The 22,554-nt window shown below is 37.3% G+C and overlaps 1 non-coding gene and 1 pseudogene across 1 annotated transcript; both read left to right on the forward strand.

The window, feature by feature from the left end:
- LOC125345563 lies at positions 1-22,196 on the forward strand (annotated as a pseudogene).
- Positions 12,438-12,544, forward strand: LOC125345564. The gene has a single exon (XR_007209756.1). It is a non-coding gene; the product is annotated as a U6 spliceosomal RNA (small nuclear RNA).
- Positions 22,197-22,554: the final 358 nt, after the last annotated feature.

A 22,554-nucleotide genomic window follows, 5' to 3' on the forward strand; every position in this document is an offset into this window, starting at 1 on the left:
ATGGACCCCTTGTTCATCTCCTGCAAAGTTGAACGTCAGATTCTACTCATTTGGTCCTCCATAAAACATGAGTAATTAGTAATAAGAACCTCAAAGAAAACTTTGGAGCCATTCTTAGCTTTTTGTTTAAAGCTGAAAACTATAACTAAGAGCTTCCATCTCCATTTTTGGAGCATTCCATTTTTCTCCTGTTTCTCACACACAAGGCCAGAAACATTTCCTCTACCTGGGATCCAACACACCCTTATCTAAGGAGAAATCAAGAGAGGGCACTTACCAGGTACCGGTGGCTACTGCCCATTTGGGAGACTGAGATATGAGGATCATGGTTAGAAGTCAGCCCATGCAGGAGAGTTCATATCTCCAATTAACCACCAAGAGGCCAGAAGATTTTGGCTCAAGTGGTAGAATGTCAGCTTTGAGCAAGAAAGCTAAGGGACAGCACAGGCTCTAAGTTCAAGCATAAAAAAGAGAAAGTAAGCTTTTAACTTTATGATCCATCTTGTAGAATTCCTGAGCATTGACTTCCAAACCCACACTTGTGTACATTACTCTGAACAACCAAGACAACACCCCAGAATTTTTCATTTTTTTACCATCTCTTCCAATCCAATCCCTCATTACTAAGCATTAAGTGATTTAAGTGATATTCCATTTCTTACCATCTTGTCTTTTAGAAATTGGGGGGGAGGGATATGACAGTAGTTTTATGTTGTAAAATATATATCTATCCATTGTTCTCCATTCTATTTTTGAATGGAACTATTTATTAAATACTCACATGTAAGTTATTCTCAGATGATTGACTTTTGTTGCCTAATGTAGCCATACCTCATTGAAACATTATTTCTCCTTTGTAGAAAACTAGGTATCAGAAATATTAAGGAACTTGCTATTGACACACAGCCAGTAGACAGTGAAATCGGGATTTCAACTCAAGGGACATTTGACTCCAACCTCATTTATTCATCTTATGACACTGCTCCAAAACAAAAAAATAAAAACAGAAGCCTGGTTATAAATCTCAACTCAATAGAACCCTAAGGTATCATAATATTGAGATAAATGTTAAGCATAAATAATTCTATTTCTACTGAGGGAACATAGGGATTCAGTTAATAGATTCCTAATATACATTGCCATTTATTTGAATTAATGCTTAAGTAGATACTCAAAAATTCTAAAATCTATCCATCATAATCGCCCTGATTGATGGTAAAGTCAATAAACCCAAAGCATTATTTTCAGAGTGTAAGGCATTGCTTTCTCTAGAATTGGAAAGGAATAAAACTAATGGACTATTAGCTATGAGTCCTAAGGTAAAGACAGAATACTAAGTCCCCATTCAGTTGGTGTGTGTGAGTGTGTGTGTGTGTTTATGTGCGTGTACTTGTGAATGTATACATGTATGCAGGTGTACATTTAGGTGTACATGTGTTTTGGGAAGCAGATGCCACTCACTGGGATCATACTCAGGCCAGTTTGGAGAGTGCCTTTACTTGTCTCAGCCCTAGAAATGAAATAACAGACACTTTCCTGTAAGGAAAGAGTATGCTGATTAACAAAACTTCATATAAGTCTCTATTGTTTTCAACTTCAGAAATATCTACCAAAAAAATCAGGGACCATGAACTCCTGGACAAAAGGAAAACAGTCACAGCATGTAAAGCTGGAGAAGACTGGGCCATTCTCTTGGGACTAGCCATGCTGGTTTGTTCCATCATGATGTACATTCTTCTGGAAATCACACTCCTATGCTCATACATGAAGAGGTAAGGTCGCTGGATGACTGAGAGAGGGATGCCTCTCTCCTCTCTCCTCTTCCTTTGTTCCATCAATGGCAAGGTCATCTTTCTCACCTCTTTCCTTCTTTCCAAAAGTTTCTGTTGTATATTTACTTGATGTTGTCTAATAATACTGCTAAGGATGCCTTATGTTTAAATTGCCTACAATGTGCCAGAGATTTTTCATCGATTATTTGTTTTATTCTCACAGGTACTCCCTAAAGTTTTTAAGTATTAATATATTTGTGACAAAAGGCTCAAAAGGAGAGATAAGTTGCTTGATGTCACACAGCTCTATCAAGTGGCAGACATACCTAAGATTCAAACCCATATTCCACAAGAGTACAGTTATTATTTGTGGCATGTCATATCTTTGTCTGTTTTCTACCCTCATTCACCTCAACTCTCCCCTTCATCACCCTTTACATCAAAACTTCTAAACTTATCATTCTAATGTCTTCAGAAACTTTGAAAATGCTAACACCTAAGTCTACACTGTTACTCAAGATGGTCAGATGAGTCAGAAGTAGCTTGTAGAGTTCTCCAAACGATTCTAATATACTCTCAAGGGGAAAGCACTGTTAGGCATCAAACTTTTAAAGTAACAAATTCTGGAACCCTTTTTATTTGAGTATTTGCCCTATATTTGCTGAATATATAGGGAGGTAAATAATTAGGGAGACAAGTATGCTTCCTTCCGAATTAAGTACATAAGTGCTAAGCAGCATCTCTAGCTCTCTAATGTTCATAAATTAAACCCTTGGAGCACAAATGAGCCTGCCATTTCTGAAATTAAGTCTGACAGTTTCTCACCTTAAGGAAACAAGATCCTTTCATACAAAAAGCTGAAGTTTCAATCCAAAAGAAAACCAGTTTACAGGGCATTCATTTCACTATCAAATTAATACTTTCATTTTTAGAAGCAAAATCTAGGTGAAATATATTTGCTAAAATGAATACCTCATCTTTTCACATTCCTGGCTGCTCTGCTGATTCTCCAGTGGCCTTGGGCTGTACTGTTTCTAATGAGTACTGAAGCCTTAGACCCTCCAGTTTAGCTGACTCCAAAACCTCTTTCAGATTCCCATGTCTGCTTAGAAACAAATAACACATTCTCCTCATCATATTAGCAAAATATGACCGTATATGTTACAGAAAAATACAATTTGCCACAACAAAGTGAGTTGAGTCCAGGATGGCCTACCTCTGGCATGGAACCTCACACATATAACAGCCATTGATACATGTTCAGCAAAAAGAGAGGATATTAATCTGCACAAAATCCTCTTGTTTTCAATTCTCTGTTGTGGGGCATTCCCGGATGCCTAGTGTCAGAAGAGGAGGTCCCAGCCAGCTCCACAACCAGGAAAGGTGGTCCTAGTTGGCCCCACCTCTCTTCCGGCCCTGGGGCCACCTGTGGCTATTACACCAGAACCGGGAAAGGCAGGTCTAGCTGGCACCGTCTCCCAGCCTTGGGACCATGTGTGGCTAAGATGGCGCCTGGTGATGAACCCGGAGGCAGTCCTGTGAGAATTAGGCCGCCTCTTAGGATTGGACCCTCGGCCCTCCACCTTTAAGGGACAGCTCAGGCCTCCCTTCACAGTCCCTAGATAGGTGCACATACACCCCTCCCTTTCCTGCCACTTTCTGACCTATTTAAGAGAGGAGCTCATTCAATAAACCAAGGCATGTGCTGACATCTCTCTTGGACTCTGTCTGATTGTCCTCCAGCGAGGGAGGGCTGGGTGCGGGCTGTCCGTCGAACCTCATCCTTTCTTGGCCCACCTCAGTTGGGGTGAGCTTCCCCATCTCTCCCGCAGGCCGGGAGAGCGATGAGAGCTGAGACCCCGACACACTGGTAATTAGCTTATATCCAGAAACAAAAAATTGATACCTGTGAAACTTGTTAATTTAAAATGTTCACCTTCATCATAAAATGAAGGCATTTTACAATGTGCCTTCAACAGTGAGCAGAAGGGATCTTCCAGTAGAGAGGCCCTAGGAGAATAGTGACTCATTTGTCTACCAAGAGACTTTCTTTTCACTTGCATTCCTGAGGAGTCAGCACTACATAGTAGAATGCCTCAAGGCCTTACAGAAATCACAATATGACCATAAATATGTTTTTGTATTTTACCTGACATCTCTCATTCTCAATTCACTTATCTTTGTAAAGAATGAACATCCAACTTATGCAGTTGTCACAAAGACTAAAGGCAACTTAGGTAAAACACCAATGAGAGGGAAAACAGACATAATTACTGCTATTGATATAATCAAAGTGTTGAGATATTATTTCCCTTATTAGAAGGAACTTAAGATACTACATCAGTGTTACTCTATTTGTCAAGCTTCACCCTATTGTCATCTTACCTCTTGTCTCTTATACTTTCTCTGCATACAAATTGGACTTAGTCAGGATTTGTAAAAGAAATTGCAAAGTAAAACCTAACAGAGAAAAGGACTAGGCCATGGTAAGAATTTATGTGTTGCATAAATACAGTTTAAGGACAAGTTGTTATTTTAAAACTTGCCTATGCTTTTCAGTGAATTCTATAAGTAAAAAAATTAATCAAGCACTAGAAAATATCACAATCTAATGATGTCACTGAGGAAATTCTCAGAAGCCCATGTTTGTCTTTGGTATGTTGTAGTTTACCTAAACCTGCTCTTCTCTAAGATCTAAACTCTATAAGTCCACAGGTGTACCATAGCCTTGGGAAGGATTTCTCTGGTCCTGGAAATGAACAATGATCCCCCCGCCACCTTTCCTCCCACCCACTCCTTCCTTGCACATAGCCCTTAGATTTCTGCTTACTCTCCTCTTTTCTCTATAGTGTGTGAACTGAAGAGTCTCAATGCAACTTGCTAAATGTGTCCATTACAGAAACCTTTAATTGCTCCTTCAACTGTGGTCCAGACTGTTGGGAACTGTCTCAGTACCCCTGTCTCCAAATGTATGTGAACCTAACTTCCTCTGGGGAAAAACTAACAATAATAAATTTTGGAGGGGATGTAGCCAAAAGGGAACCCTACCTTCATTGTTGGTGGGAATGTAAACTGGTTCAGCCACTCTGGAAAGTGGTATGGAGATTCCTCAGAAGACTAAACATAGAGCGCCCCTAGGACCCAGCAGCCCCACTTTTGGACACCTACCCAAAAGACCACAAACAAGAACACACTAAAGCCACCAGCACAACAATGTTCATCCAGAACAATTTGTCATAGCTAAAATATGGAAACAACCCAGATGCCCATCAGTAAATGAGTAGATCAGGAAAATGTGGTACATATACACAATGGAATTTTATGCCTCTATCAGAAAGAATGACATTGCCCCATTCATAAAAAAATGGAATGACTTGGAAAAAATTATACTGAGTGAAGTGAGACAGACCCAAAGATACATGGAATCTATGGTTTCCCTCATAGGGAATAATTAGCACAGGTTTAGGCAAGTCACAGCAGAGGATCACAAGAGCCTAATAGCTATGCCCCTATGAACACATAAGATGATGCTAAGTGAAATGAACTCCATGTTATGGAAGCAACCGTTATATCAATGTTGTAATCACTTTCAACCTGCCATGTGAAACCATAGCTTCTATTGTTGATGACCCTCTTGTATCCCCTTCCTGTGGTTGTAGCCATAGTATCTCTGTATCTCATCTGAGTACACTGGATACTGTATATACTGTTATTAGAACTAGGGAAGTGAAAGGGAATATCAAAATCGAGCAACAAATGATAAAAGAACAAATGACTCCAAAATCAATACTTGCAAAACCATTCGGTGTAAACCAACTGAACAACTCAAGAGGAGAGGGAAAAGGGGAGGGAGGAGGGCTGAATGAGGGAGGAAGTAACAAACAGTACAAGAAATGTACCCAAGGCCTAACGTATGAAACTATAACCTCTCTGTACATCACTTTGACAATCAATAAGAAAAAAAAAGATTTGTTTCTGTTATACTGATACCAAGGAAAGAAACCCATCTTTCACATTCATTGCAATAACTTGAAAGAATTCTTACATACATCTCTGCCAACTTGCCTTAGAGAATATTTTAGAAAGTGTTTTTTGAAAAAATTTGTTCAATTTTTTTCTAATTATATAGGCACAAACACTGTCCTAACTCTGTGATGCATACTTATAAATCAAGGCTCCTTCAAGAATTTTAAGTCAAACCTTTCTTGTAAGGATGAATGCCTTATAAACTATCAAATATCCAAGGAACTGAAAACTTACTACAGTTGAGTATGCCTTCAAAAGAAATATTTCCATTTCCTTTTTTGATATTTAATCACCATAGCCCTGTGAAGGTATTATTTAAGCTATAAACATATAGTTAAAAACTATCATTATATATACCAAGTTAAATGTTTAGGACAAGTGTCTTGTCCTAGGTTACTATATGATTTTGACCCATTGCAAATGTAACCTATAACATGTATAGGAATATACACACAATGAAAACGTTCAGCTCAAGCATGTATTATAAAGACAATTTCCCATGTAGCCACAACAAAAGAAAACATTTTATACAAGTAAAAGGGCCATCATGCCCACTTCTAGAAAATATAGGCTATGCTCCTTACCAAAGATCTTTACTCTCCTGATTACTATGGCAATATTTTCTCATTTTCCTTTTATCACTTATACACATATCTTTGCTTTTTTTTTTTTTTGCCAGTCCTGGGGCTTGGACTCAGGGCCTGAGCACTGTTCCTGGCTTCTTCTTTGTGCTCAAGGTTAGCACTCTGCCACTTGAGCCACAGCGCCACTTCTGGCCGTTTTCTGTATATGTGGTGCTGGGGAATTGAACCCAGGGCCTCATGTATACGAGGCAAGCACTCTTGCCACTAGGCCATATCCCCAGCCCTTTGCTTTTTTTTTTTCCCCCAGTATTAGGACTTTAGCTTGGGGCCTAAGTACTATTATTTAGCTTTTTCACTTAAGGTTTGTGTTCTAACACTTGAGCCACAGATATACTTCCAAATTTTGGGTGCTTGAGATAAGAGTCTCATAGACATTCTTGCACAAGGCTGGCTTTGAACATCAGTCCTAAAATCGCAGCTTCCTGAGTAGCTAGGATTACAATCTCTAGTCACCAGCGCCCAACCTCTTAAACATACAACTTTAAACAATACATTTTAGTTTTGCCTCATTATAAAAAGATATAAATGGAAATACAGGATACTTTTCCTTATCTGGCAACATTTGATCAAACCTCATCCATTTGGTTGTAGTTGACTTGTGCCCATTACTTATGCCCATTCTATTGTCTGGCCCTATTGTAAGTATTTTGCATCATCTCTACTTTGGAGCTACTACAAATAATTTTGCCACAGATATTCTTGTGTATTTCTCTTGGCACCTTAAGTATACACAGTTCTGTCAGGCATAAACCTGAAAATGAACTATCTGAATCATAAGGCATGCCAATATTAACCTTTAAAAATACTTCCAAATATTTTTCCAAAGTTGCTATACCAGTTACTTCCCTACCAACCCTGTGAGTACTTATTGCCATGAATCTTCTCCAGCACATGTGGATACATTTGTAATTAAACCAGTAGGTTACATATTGTTAGGCCTGCTCAGGACAAATGGCCCTTTCCCTTGGCTCTCTCCTCAAGCACCCTAGAAATCCCACCCAGTGGAGATTACCTGTATCCCAGGCAACTGGCATACTTGGGGACAGTGGGAAGTCCCTCAGGCTTTGATTTCCTCATCCTCTGAGGTCTCCACTTCCCCTCCCCTATATCATCACTCTTGATCCACCTGACAGCATCTTGTCCAGCTGGAGGTTTGCTCTCTCCCTTGCCCAATAAACCCTCTTCACTTGAATAGTGTGGGAGTTTCCTTTCCCCTGCCATTACATATAAGGCAAATATTTCTTTGAATTATGTGTTTATAATTTACTCTCTTGAACAATATTGTTCAGTGAAACAAATTTCAAATTTTAATGAAACCACATTTTGGTGGGAGGATTGTGAATTCAAGGCCAACTGAAACTACACATTGAAGCCATCTTAGAAAAAAACAGAAAGAGGGCTTGGAATGTGCCTTAGTGGTAGAGTGCTTGCCTAGTATGGATACAGCCCTGGGTTTGATTCCTCAGCACCACATAAACAGTAAAAGCCAGAAGTGATGTTGTGGCTTAAGTGGTAGAGTGCTACACTTGAGCAAAAAAAGAAGCCAGGGACAGAGCTCACACCCCAGGACTGGCAAAAGGCAAAACAAAAAGATTTTAAAATGTTATCAAATGAATGCAAGGTTTAGACTAACACCAAGAGTTCTACATAGTTTCTGTCTTGTTAGTGGAGCCCCCCCCCCCCCCGCCCAGGTCATTTTAGCTTCTTTTCAGGAAGATATGGCACAAGAGATATAAGAGTTTTGAACAAATAGAGAAACAGCAACATCTCCCTTAAAAGAACTTCATCACAATACTGAAAGTAATGTTCATACATAGATTATAACTTGCTTTCCTTTTCTCAATCAAACACTTCTTTAAGACTTTGCTTACACAAATTAAGTAAATAATAATGGAAACAAAACAAAGCTTAATTAAATTTTACAGTATTTACCATTTTAAAGTGGTAAAAAAAGTCCCAATTTACTTTTCCAATTATTACCCATCACTAAAGAATATCATAAATTCAGAGTATACATGTATTCACATTAACCCACCGTTGATCTGTACATTCTTTGAGCATGGATATTACATTTTATTTTCTAACACAAAACACAAAGTCTGGCCTTTTGAATATGCTTAATAACTATGTAGCTATAGTCACTCTTTGGGATGCTTGAAAATGTTCAGTCTGCTCTTGGGACCAAGAACATGTAGGTTTCACATGAGTAAGTTTACTTGTTTGACACCTGGATATTGTGGACTGGGAAGTTCTGAGTAATGGTGAATATTTGAGTAATTATAATTACTCTCTGATGGTATAGTCTTTAATGCATTGGACACATATTACTGTGCCATCGTATAACCTTAACTCAATTGTGCCTTGCTACATAATATCTCCTGAAGCATGATTTATCACAATATCACTATCTTCATCCTCCAATGCTTTACTTTTCCTTGACACATTGAAAAAGCTCCTATGGCATGCTAGGTGAGTATTCTGCAACCATCACAGGCCTTTATAAGAGGTTGGGGGTGCCAGGACCTGAGCTTGAAATCAGGGCCTGGGCACTGTCCTTTGACTTTTTCACTCAAGGCTGGCAACTATAACACTTGAGCTGTATACCTCCACTTTTGGCCTTTTGCTTATTAATTGGAGATAAGAGTTCCATGGACTTCCCTGTCTGGGCTGGCTTTGAACCACAGTCCTCAGATCTAGGTCTCCTGAATAGCTAGGATTAAAGCTGTGAGCACTGCCATATGGCTAATTATTCTTGCTCTTAAGATTTCTTTCGATAAATTCACTAGAAGATAGATGCTTCCTTGATGACAGTAACAAAATAACCAAGGAGAAGACAATAAAGCCCTACCAAAAATATAAATAAGCTACTTTTGACTTTGTTATGATATGGGAGCATTTAATATTATGTGGAAAAATTCTAAATATTTACATTCTTATGCCATAAATATATTCAATAAGGAATAATTAAAACCCACCTCACATAGTCATTGCAAGAAGAATATATTGGAAGTCATTTACTGTTGGGGACTCAGTTTTGGCCTTGGTGGGGGAAGGGCGACAAGAGCTTCCGAGATGCTGCCCTTCCCCCAGCGCTGGGACAGTGTTGGGGCTAGCCACTCCCACCTTCCAGCCTCAACCAGAAGAGAATACCCCGCCCCTGAGGGAGGCAGACACATGCATGCCACCATGATGAGGGTTGTCCAGCCACAAAGGAAGTTTCATGACATCATCTGATGGACACGATCTTGAGCCTATGAGTGGCCCTTTGGCCAGTCCCCCTCCTTTCCCGCCATTACCGCTATATAAACCCCCTCCCAATTAGATCCTTTGAGACCCATTCAAACATCCAACCGTCTCCCCGACATCTTTGTTCTGCAGCTCCTGACACATTATGGGGGGGCCGAGGAAGGGATTTCGGCATCCCACTTCAGCTTAGAGCAGTCCGGTAAGGACAGGCCTTACTCCTTCTGCCGGTATGAGGGGTAGGGTGGAGCTTCTTCCATAGATTTGAGGTTCAGGCATTTCCCTGGGAGATAGGGTGGAAGGGGTCCTCAGAGGCCCCAACAATTTACTTTTTGTGTATGCAATACACAACTATTAATTCAAGTTGATTAACTCATACGTAACTTGACTTAAATTAACAAATGATATACAGGTCTTGGTCACATAATCCCCAAAATTATTTTAATTACTATATAATTTCTTAGGGTTTCTGGAAGAATTGGCTTGAATACAAAAAAGAAGAACTATCATGGTTATTTCACAGATAAAACTGAGGTGACCACCATACACTATTCCTTCCTAGTGTCACACACACACACACATTCACACTTAAGAATCACATCTTCTGATAACAGTTTGTTTCATTCTCCACAATGCTCCTATATACCTAAGTGTGGAAAAACTTTGAAGAATCCATGTCTCCGGTGAATATTTTCATGGAAAACTTCAGGAAGTATCAACACTTCGCCTGCTACTCTGATCCAGAAGGAAACCAGAAAATCGTCATTCTAACCAAACTCTACAGTTCCAATGTGCTGTTCCATTCACTTTTCTGGCCAACATGTATGATGGATGGGGGCATTGCAATTGTTGCCATGGTGAAACTCACACAATACCTCTCTCTACTTTGTGAGCGGACCCCAGCAGATCAATGGATAAAAGAAAAAAAAATGGCTAAGATAGTTTTCTTTAAAGCTGAAATTATGTTTTCTTTTATGCCTCACCAAAGAACCTTAAGTTTGTAATGTGCAGTCCATTATGAGTTCCTTAATATATTGTTTAATATATTATACCATAGAGCAATAATACAAATGCTGTTCTATATGCAAACATGACATCATTATTATTCAGGAGAAAATAACTGTTTTGTGTTACTTTGCGGTTTTCACAATTTTGTTCTTATGCTGGAACTAGTATATCCTTCTCTCCTTCCACCAAAATAGGCCTCAGTTATTCATTTGCCAAGCTTTTTGGAGGAATGTAGAAAATATCTATAAGATAAGGTCTAGATTCTCAGTTATCAGATGTCTCGAAAACAACATTTTTCTTCATTTGTTGTTTATCAAAGCTACAGCCAAAAAATACCTTTCTTTTCCTTCTTCTACCTTGAGCCTATACAAAGTGAAGAGACCAGATTTCTGAACATTAAACATCTCTGCTATATTTTTACTGTATTACAGGAACAAAGAGAGGGAACTTACCCAGCTGCAGATTCAAATTTTAACTGGCTTTTTACAAAGCTGTTTTCATTAGCCAATTCTCTTCCTACGATTTAAGTAGGAAATGAAAACCCTTTCCCACGTAAGACCCTGCTACTGGGTGAAAAGTTGATATTGACAAGGTGTTTCATTACTTATTGCAATCTAGGGAAGTCTATGTTACTAATATATTTATGTTAAAATCTTCATTCAATTTCAGTTAAACTGCTAGATGGTAAAAATAAATTGTTATTACATACTATTAGACTGGTAAACTGTTTTAGTTAGGTTGCAAATTAGCATGTTGGAATTTTTGTCTTTGGGAATTTGCATTTAAGTTAATGATTGAATGTGTAACCTCTCCTTCAGATAAGGATTCCCTGTTGGGATTTTAAAGCTATGTATGCAGAATATTTGTCTCCTCTACATGTTTTAATTTTCTATTCATAATTCTCTCTTTGTTGTTATATTTTATATGCAGAATAGACTTTTCCCTACCATGCATTTGAACTGAATATCAGATTTAAAGGACACTTTTCTTCACATTGCTATTTACTTATTATATCGGGAGGGAGGACAGGGATTTGTTTTAAATAAAACCATTCCATCTTAAGTTTCAATATCAAAAGAAAAGCATCTGTCTTTCTCATCTAAATTTAAGTAACTTTTTGTAATGTGGTAAACAAAGATTTTTAGGTATTGTAAAGTTTTACAAGTCATTTGTGGAAAGAGCAGTAAAACTATCCTGATAAAGTAGAAATTATTCTGCAATGTTGTAATTCATAGTTTGACTTTTCATAAGCAAATAAATCCCTAGGTTATAATCAGGACTTCAAATGTGTAATTTTTAAAAATACAGCTAATCACATGATTTTAATACTTTTTTTTGCATTTAAACTGACACATCCCTGTTAATCCAAAAACTTGTTTTTCATTGTCTTTAAAGGTATTTTAAGAGATTATCATGTAAATTCCTTTGTTAACTCCTCAGTCCCTACACACCCAGTTGGAAACAATAACAACAGTAATAATAACAACAACTTTTTACTCTTATTCTAACCTGAAAGTGTAATCATGAAGAAACAGTTGAAATCTTTCAGACTGAGGGACTGAATAAATGTAGTCTTAAATGTTTTTTGGGCTTCTCTTGAAGTTACTTAAGGGAGAAATATGTGATAATGAAATTATGTGTTAGCTTAAGTTTCCTCTAGATTTTTATTTTCAAAATCCCAACTGATGGTTTAGGTAAATGTAGAAATGTCAAAATAATGATATAAAAAAGGTAATAAGTGCTTGTTTCAGCACCACATATACACACACAAAAAAAGGAACGATACAGAGAAAAGTAGCATGGCCCCCATGCAAGAAAGACATGCAAATTGGTGAAGCATCCCATTAAAAAAGAGATATTAACTAGTACTTACTGACTCCCAATACAGTAACAGCCCTAATTAGATAACTTAGATATAATTGTTGACAATTGGAAAAGATAGACTTAGGACCACAATAATGTCTTAAATCCTTTGTAAATGTAAGCTGTTTTAAACCCTTGAAATATTAATATTATCTTACACTTTTGAGAATGTTGAAGCTGGGGGATGTTAAAAATCACTGTTCCAAGATATTGAGATGGTGACAAGATGAGAAAAAAGTCTCATTATATTGCTTTATTATTATGCTACCTATGGCCATGTCTTTGGGGTCTTTTACATTACTCTAACAGATTCTGAGGTTCTGATGGAATTTTAAGATGGAAGAAAGAATTTTGAATGGTAGACATTGTTCATGGTAGGGTGATTAAGTAATTCATCTTTTCAGTCAGTCACTTAATTTCATTATCAACAAATTTAGGTGGTGAGGCCAGTTGGCCACTAAGTCTCTTTTACCACGAGCATTTCAAGATACATGTGTGGAGAGAAGGATGAACATTTTCCTTCAAATTTCAGGACACACATCTGATTCTCAAATAGAATCCCATGAATATTAATCTATGGATTGAAAAAAGAGGTATTTCTACTGGTATTCCCAATAAACTATTTGCCATTTGAGGGCCCCAATTCTTGTTTACATGTGTGAGAAGCAGAGTTTTGAATTCTCACATTACTCAAATAAGAATGATTTAGCAAATGTTATGAATATCTGTGCTTCTAAATTACTTCATCCTACAATTGGTACATCTTCTCTAAAGCTTTATTGACTCCAGATTCCCCAAGTTGCAACTATATTAAAACCCAACAGAAGATAAATGTACTAATGACTGCTGGCAAATAGCTATAATGATATGGTTCTGTAGAAAGCTACTAGCAAAACACCAGCTGATGAAGACCATATAACATTTAGAATCCCAGTATGTTACCCCTCAGCCATTTTAATGAGTGGCCAAAAAGTATTACACAAGCATTTATAAAACAAATACTACTTTCATACTTTCATGTCAAGCCATAAGCATCTTACCAGAATGCTGAGGGTAAAACATAGTGATAGTGGGCTGGGGATATGGCCTAGTGGCAAGAGTGCTTGCCTTGCATACATGAGGCCCTGGGTTCAATTCCCCAGCACCACATATACAGAAAATGGCCAGAAGTGGCGCTGTGGCTCAAGTGGCAGAGTACTAGCCTTGAGCACAAAGAAGCCAGGGATAGTGCTCAGGCCCTGAATCCAAGCCCCAGGACTGGCCAAAAAAAAACAAACCAAACAACAAAAAATAAACATAGTGATACTATACTAATTGTATTAACATTATCATAGATGTATGGGATAACAAATTATGATGAGTAATTGACTGAAGTGAATTAATACAGTAATTGTAAAAGAATGATTTGTTATTTATGAAATACTGAACACCAATTAGACTATTAACAGATACTCAGTGCAACCTTTTTTTTTTTTGCCAGTCCTGTGGTTTGAACTCAGGACCTGAGCACTGTCCCTGCCTTCTTTTTGCTCAAGGCTAGCACTCTACCACTTGAGCCATAGCTCCACTTCTGGCTTTTTCTATAAATGTGGTGCTGAGGAATCAAACCCAGGGATTCATGTATACGAGGCAAGTACTCTACCACTAGGCCATATTCCCAGCCCTCAGTGCAACCTTTTATAATAAGAATAATGCTAAAAGGCCAAAAACAGTATCATCACTGAAATTAACAATTTCCAATAAGTTCATATTTTAATTCACAATGAGAAAAATGTATTCCACAACTGGAAACTCATAGTAATTGTGTAAACTATAGGATATTTTATATGTAATTTCATTTTGATAATGTTTTAGAGTCACATTTTATTCTGATCAAAATTTTTATTTAAAGCTTTTGGCATTTTGAAACTAGTTTGTCATAAAATATTGTGTGTAATCACAGTACTTATTTTATAGGACAATTGTGAATGTGTAGATTTAGGTTTACTGTTAAGCAAACAATTAAATAGTAAATCCAGTTTTAACTGCCTATTTCAGGCACTTAATACTCACAAAGACCCATGTTACATTTACCACATTGAAGTTTGTTTTTAAAGACTCATCCTCATTGTTGAAAGTAAATGTCCTCAGGGTACAAATATTAGTGTTCCAATAAGCATATTGAGGTGGTGGTAGTGAAAAGGTCATCTGGATTCCATTGGGAATCTTAGGATTTTGTGAATTTATTGGGAAAATAGTTTTTCCTGTACTGAGGAAGCTTCTTTTTGGTAAACAGTATCTTTCTAAAAGAAAAAGCATGAAGAGCTTGAGGTGTGTATACATTTCCTGGATGTCCAGCATTGTATTCATGAATACTGTGTACCTTGCAATGAACAGTGTGGACACTGTTCAATTTCCAATCTGAAGTAAAATAATTTCAAGAAAAAAAGAATGATTTGTTATAATACACGTACAGCTAAACTCCACACCCTCGTGCAAAATACTGAAATAAATGATGTTCAAGAAAGCAACATATTAGTCATAATTCCAGTGAAAAAAGAGAGGATGATTAAATGTTGTTTCTTTTCTTCTTACAGTTCTACAATAACCATTCCAATGTGTATACCACATGAGAAATTTAACTCAAGAAAAAAACATTCTAGAACTTTTCTGAAAAAGTTGTCATCATGGTGTGTTCACTGAATTTGTGCTACCTTTCTATATTTGCACAACTCTAAGGATTATTTCACTACTTTCTATTTTAAGAATGAGGCTGTTATCTTCTCTATGGACTAAAACAATACACATTCAAAAAATAAAAGTATGATAAGTCTCTAAACCACAAAGGGAAGGGTAATATTTACAAATAATGAGAATGAAACTTGCATGTAAAATGCCTATCATTTTGTATAACATATAGTAGATGCTGACAAAATGCTTATTAATAATAAAGTATAGAACTATTATTAATAGTGCCAATATAACCACTCACTTTGTATAATCTCATAGGTAGAAGAACTTTAAAGTAACATTTCCTTTCCTAAAATGCACAAATATGTAAGATACTACAGCATCCTTAGTAGGAAACATCCAATAATGGGAATATTTGCTGTACTACTCACCATGAAGACAAGTTAATTAACAACATTAGATATAGTTAGCTCATAGCTTTGTAGATTTAAAATTGATGGTTACATTGTTTTGGACCTGTGGTGAAGATGAATGAATGACAGTGACAAAAGCATATAAAAGAAATTAGTCACATATTGAGACAAATAATAAAGAAAATAGGATCAGGGTCCCACAGAACCCAGAGAGAGCCTGCTACATTCTGAGAGACCTAAGGATGTTTTAGTATGTCCCACCTTTTAAAGGTGCACAACACCTCCCAGTACCACCACTCTATGGACCAAACTTTAACATAGGAATGTTTGGAAGACATTCATTCAAACCATAGCATTTGCTCCTCTAATCTTGCCATTAATGATAAAAGGCTTTCCTGAGAACTGATTTTAATGTGCTTCCATATAATATTCACTGACAAACCTTCACATGATAAAATCATTCTTTTAACTAACTTATTTTAGTAGTGTTATTTATTGATAAATGAAATCAGTGATTGGGGATGAGAAATTTCCATTTGCTAAGAGTATAGGACACTGGAAAATAATGCTTTAGCCAGAATTTTTACCATAAAGAGAACTTCATGAAAGTAACATAAATGACATCAACATTAAGTGGTTAAAGATAGATCCATTAGAACATGATATTCAAGAGTGAAATAAAGTGATGATACAGCTAAATCTGTTGCTTGTTTGAATTTGAAACTCACATCACCTGAACTATCATTTTGATTGGACTGAAAAAATGCCAAGGAGATTAGTATAATGCACCACTAGGGGTGTCTGTGAAGATATTTCTAGAGATAATTAGATCATGAAATAAATGAATTAGTCAATGGATTGGTAGTATAGTAGTTGTATTGAAAGGTGCTTAAGATTATTGATAGACAGGGCCTAATTGAAGGAAGTAGGAATTGGAGATATAGCATTAAGAGTTATATATTTCCGTGATTCCTTGCCTCTGCTCCCCCTCTATCTTATTCCTGTTGGCTATGAAGTACAGAAGATTCTGTGCTACATGATCTTACTGCCAAGATGTTTAGTTCAAGCACTTGAGGCCAAAACCATGGACTGAGCCCTCTGAGACTAAGACTCTGAAAATAAACTTTTCCTTTCTTAAGTTGTCCTCTTGGATATTTGGACATTTGTGCACATTACATCTCAATTAAATTTGGCCTTCTGAAAGGTAATACTATCTGAAATTCTACCTTATGTTATTTAGCTTGTGACAAGCAGAATAAAAGTACTTAAGAGCACAGATGTAACCAGTGGCTCATGCCTGTAAGATTAGCTACTCAGGAGGCTAGGACCTGAGGGTGGCAGTTCAAAACCAGTTTGGGCAGGAAAGTCTATGAGACTGTAATCTCCAATTAACCACCAAAAACACCAAAGGTTGAGCACTATCCCTCAACAAAAATAATAATAAAAATAAAAAAGCTCAGGCACGGTGCCCAGCTCTAGTTTAAATCACAGGACTCCCAACAACAACCAAAAGAGTACACATGTGCTCCTAATGTGTTGCTGTGATTTTCCTGTGTTTTCTAATAGCTGAGATAACATTCTTCAGTGCAATGCTTAGGCATCAGAGAACAATGTCAGTCTGTGAGATCTGGTTTTGAATTCTTGGAGTGCTTCATTTAAATAGAAAGAGAAAAAAAGGAAAATTCAAAGATATGATCACTAAAAAATGAAGAACTGTTTTTAACCTCTTCACCCCTCCATTCCTCTCTTCTTCCCTTATAACCTTGCTTATTTTTCTCATGACTATCTTTTTAACATTTTTAATCTGCATAAGTTTGCAAAAGTTATCTCAGCAATGATATGGTCCCCAAATCTCTATGTATATAACTATGGAATTAAAATACAGCCTAGCATTGGCAGTACACCTCAGAATAACCAGTTTTCTTTGTATGTTACCACTACTGGCTTCACCAACATGGGTCAATGGATGTTGGTCAGTTTGTTGACTAGACTGGCTAGCATAGTATTACATGCACACAAATGAAGAAGGCTATGATTTATAGACTACTGAGTGAGAGTAAAATCACTCCCCAAGGCTAACTGGCATGTTTTTGACTAGAAAAGAGGCTTTTGAATGAGTAAAATCACCAGATTACACAAGCAATTTGGGCAAAGTCATGATATAGTCTTGACCTAACTCAGATTTTGGTTGAAGGAACACAAGAGTTAAAAAAAAAGTGCTACTGAGAGCAAAAGAAGAAAAGGAGCCGGTGCTGACAGTTTACAGTTTTTCTACAACTTGTTCAGTTATTTCATATAACTTAAAATCAAAAGGGCTATTTCTAATTTTACTAAATAATGCAAATTTTTTGTTCTAGTAGAAGAAAGGATGCTCACAAAAAATAGTGGCATTACTAATATTACAATAAGAAATGGCACAAAATAAACTATTTTAAAGAAATGATAATATGTGTAGAGGGAATAAAAAATTTAAACAAAAAATATTGCAATAAGTACAGCTGTTCATTACGTTTTTAGAAATCCCTTGTCCTCCCCTCTATTTCTTTTCTTTTTCTTTTTCTTTCTTTTTTTTTTTTTTTGCCAGTGCAGGGCTTGTGCTCAGGCCCTTGTGCTCTTATTTTTTCATTCAAGGTTAATTTAAGCCACACTTCCAGTTCTAGCTTTTCCCTGCTTACGTCTTCTCCCACAGTTGGCTTCAAACCAGTCACTGGCCCTCTAGTGGTTTTTTGAAAGGTTATTTTCTTTGTAGTTGAGAAGCATTTATTTGACCTCCAACTAGTTCAATTGTCTCTTTTAACTGCTTATTTTTATGTCAATTAATGTTAAGGACAAAATGCAAACATTTTAAGTTTTTCCCATAGTATAGCATTTAACAAAATAATCCCACCTCAAGTCTAATGTGGAATTTATTATTACAGATAAATCAGCAGGAAGTACTATTCATCATCTACAAGCTTGGTAACACAATGCTTACTTCAACATCTAAACACTTAATAGTCTTGTCTCAGAGCTATGCAAACACATTAGTCTACTCCAGTCAGACTCATCAAATCTCAGCTGCATTAATATTCCAGTAGTTCCCATCCGGTAGCTGCAATCCCTGATACTTGGCAACTTCTCATGGTGAGCAAACACAATAGGACCTCCCCACGCCCTCCTTGAGTGTGACAGAAGCATCAATTTAGAACAATTAACTATCATATCTCTAACTAAAAGCAAACAGCTGCTAAAGCTAACATCTAACAATACGGAGAAGGCAGGGAATTTAGGTAGGAGATGAAATATGTGTAAAACAGATTTCTTCCTTTCTAACAGTTGTGACAAAAGCAGAATTTGGTGCCAATGCTATATTGAGGTCCATCACCATCAAGTTATAATTATCTAGAAACTTCCAGAGTCCCTAGAAAAAGACAGCATTTAAATAGAGATTAGGGGGCCTGTTAGTAAAAATCCTAGGACCCAGATCTAGTTTAGCTGAATGTATTCTTGTAGAAGGTTAGTTCTGACACTAACACTGACAAAGAGCTTGACCTTTTCCAACCCTTACTTTTTTTTTTTTAAGAAATGACACACTATCAGGCTGAAACAAATAACCCTTTGGATGCTAACAATCCAGAAATTAACCTGGTAATCATGTAGGAATATTTAGAAAATACTAATGTGTGTGTCTGAAAAGACAGGTACAGATGGTTAACACAATCCTAGCTACTTCAGAGGCAGAGATTTGAGGATGGATTGAGGTTCAAAGCCTCAAGGACAAAGAATAAGTCTTTTATCTCCAATTAACCAGCAAAAGGCTGGATCTGAAAATGGAAAAAGCTAAGCGAGATCTTGAAGCTCTGAATTCAAGCCCCTGTTCTAGCACACACACACACACACACACACACACACACACACACACACAGTCACTCATGTTCAAGTCATCCAACAGTGGTGATCAGTAACTATCTCCCCTTTAAACAGGAGACACTTTAATTATTAACCAGAGAAACACCTTTGCTGTTTAATTCACTCCAGAAAATTATCATGAGATACTTGAATACAGTAGCTCTTTGGAAGACCAGGTAAGGCCAGAAATTAGCTTTACCCTCGCTTATCACTGTTAGGCCAGAGTTCCAAAAGAGCAGAAACGGGAAATTTAAAGTCTATTTTCATGTGATCATCACTCCATTTCCACTTTTAATGGGGAAATCAGTAAATTAACCCTGACATCTGCAGGCAAAGGCAAACTAAAAGATTTTTATTGAACAAAGAACTGCAGACAAGGTTTGATTAAGAAAGACTTATGGGCTGGGGATGTAGCCTAGTGGCAAGAGTGCCTGCCTCGGATACACGAGGCCCTAGGTTCGATTCCCCAGCACCACATATACAGAAAACGGCCAGAAGTGGCGCTGTGGCTCAAGTGGCAGAGTGCTAGCCTTGAGCGGGAAGAAGCCAGGGACAGTGCTCAGGCCCTGAGTCCAAGGCCCAGGACTGGCCAAAAAAAAAAAAAAGAAAGACTTATAATCGGGCTGGGGATATAGCCTAGTGGCAAGAGTGCCTGCCTCGGATACACGAGGCCCTAGGTTCGATTCCCCATCACCACATATACAGAAAAAACGACCAGAAGCGGCGCTGTGGCTCAAGAGGCAGAGTGCTAGCCTTGAGCGGGAAGAAGCCAGGGACAGTGCTCAGGCCCTGAGTCCAAGGCCCAGGACTGGCCAAAAAAAAAAAAGAAAGACTTATAATCCAAGAATCAATAGTAACATTTTAACGCCACAGGTGAGTGGAATGATTGGGTAACTTGGCTTATACAATTAGAAGGATGCTTAGAATGTGGTCAGAATAACAAAAAGGAAAACTACTGTGGTAGTGATACACTAATTGAACCTAAAAATTTCCCTGGAAAGTAAGCACCACCTTGTAAAGTAAGATTTGATATCATCTGTGCCTGTGTTTAATAATTATATTAAATGTCATACCCAGGTATATGTAAATAAGCACAAAATACACATTTGAACATTATGATATATACCTTAACATATGAAATTCTCTACAATATAACCAAGACAAATACTCCTGCCAGGGGAGTATACTCCCCAACTCTATGCTTGTTCTCTCCCTTACCAAATGATGGTGAAAGCAACTTTTGATGACTGTGGTGAAAGTTAAATAAGATAATACATGTAAAATCCTTTTATATACTATCAATAGCATTTTTTATTTTCTCAAGGAACTACATTAATGCTCATACTTTTAAGATTTGCAGGAATTAGTGTTCGCAAACTTGAATGCTTATTGTGTCTCTTCTCATTGACCTTCATCCAATTTTCTGATTTTTCTTACACCTTTACACATGCACCCAGCCACACAATCACAATTTGGCATTAATTCTATGCTTCAGGCACCTGTCAGGTTAGCCCCTTCTATATACACTGTTGTTCTAATCTCAGAATTAATACTCCTATTTGCAGATTTTTTCACTATCCCTTACCCATTCCAGAATTAACTCTTAATAAGCAGATACTTGAATGGTTATATAAAGTCCTAAATAGACATGAGCAAAGAGGCTCCATGTGTTTGTGGAAAAGCTCAAAACTTTAGCTTGGCCAACAAAAACTTCACAAATTCATAGCAGATTGTAGATGTGGCCTCAGGGACACCCCCCACCCCAGCCACCCCCCCCCCATACCTGTATCTCCCACTCCCAGAACACTCAGAACACTTTGCTTTAGCCATACTGAGTAAGGATAGAAAAATATTCAGCACAATATCATTGCCAAAAATGAAATAATACCAAGACCAGAATCACACATCTACTGTTTGACAAACATGAGATTTCAATAGAAAATGATGACTATGCCAATACCTAGCTGCTACCCAGGGCTACTGGCTCACATCTTTAATCTTAAAATCCTTTAAACTGCTGCAGTTTAAAGACAACCTGGGAAGAAAAATCTATGACTGATATCCCATTAACTAGCAACATCCAGAAATAAAGGTGAAGCTTAAATGATAGAGCTCCAGCCTTCAATGAAAAAAAAATACTTGAAACTGAGCTTTTGAGTTCAAGGACAAAATATCAAACAAAACAACCAATTTCTCACTGAGAAAATTATGAAGGTAACATAGTTAAATCAGTATTTCATAAATCTACATCTAAGTAAATTCGAATGTGATTTAAATGATTTGAAAATATCTGGAGAAAATGGATATCAAGTTTTCTAACTAGGGAAGTGAGGCAGTGAGAAGCTTAAAAGCATAACACAAAGCTCAGAAACAAGGAAATAAAAGATTGGTTAATCTGGCACACAGTATTATGTTGGGAGTTATCACTAACAAAAGGTTTATATCATATTTGAGATAGGTATAAAAATTAATGTGAAAACATTTGACAGTTAATACCCTGTATTCAGGAGCTGAGAAGGAGCAAAGATGGCGGAGTGACATGCCCCGGGGCCCAGTGGGCTCCGGTCCCGGGGCGGCCGCTGCAAGGCCTAGCCGGCCTGCTGGACCATGCGAGGAACCTTATCACACAGGAGGAGCATTTCCCTGATATAGGTGCTTTTATATTCTGAAAATTCTGAACTCAGAACTTGGCAAATTCTACACAGAGATGCCCCTTGGATGCAATTGTCTTGCTGACCTTCCTGGAAGAAATAAAGCAGCTGATGTCGGTCTTCCAATTCAGTTTGATTAGTTGTAAAGAGATGATTTTGCAAGCTTGAAAACAGGTGCTTTGGTCATGGTTATTTATGAATTATTTTCCATTTGTTGCAAATGAAGACTAACAAATATGAATGACTTAAGGTTTTTTTTCTGTTGTTGTTTTTTTTAAATACCCTGTATTCAAAAAAGTTTTCAAAACCCATTGATTTGAAGACAGCCTGTCAGGAAACTCATTTCCAAGCAATCACAAAAGAAATGTAGCTGTGG

The sequence above is a fragment of the Perognathus longimembris genome, unplaced genomic scaffold (genome assembly GCF_023159225.1).
Source record: "Perognathus longimembris pacificus isolate PPM17 unplaced genomic scaffold, ASM2315922v1 HiC_scaffold_5926, whole genome shotgun sequence".
Classification (NCBI taxonomy): domain Eukaryota; kingdom Metazoa; phylum Chordata; class Mammalia; order Rodentia; family Heteromyidae; genus Perognathus; species Perognathus longimembris.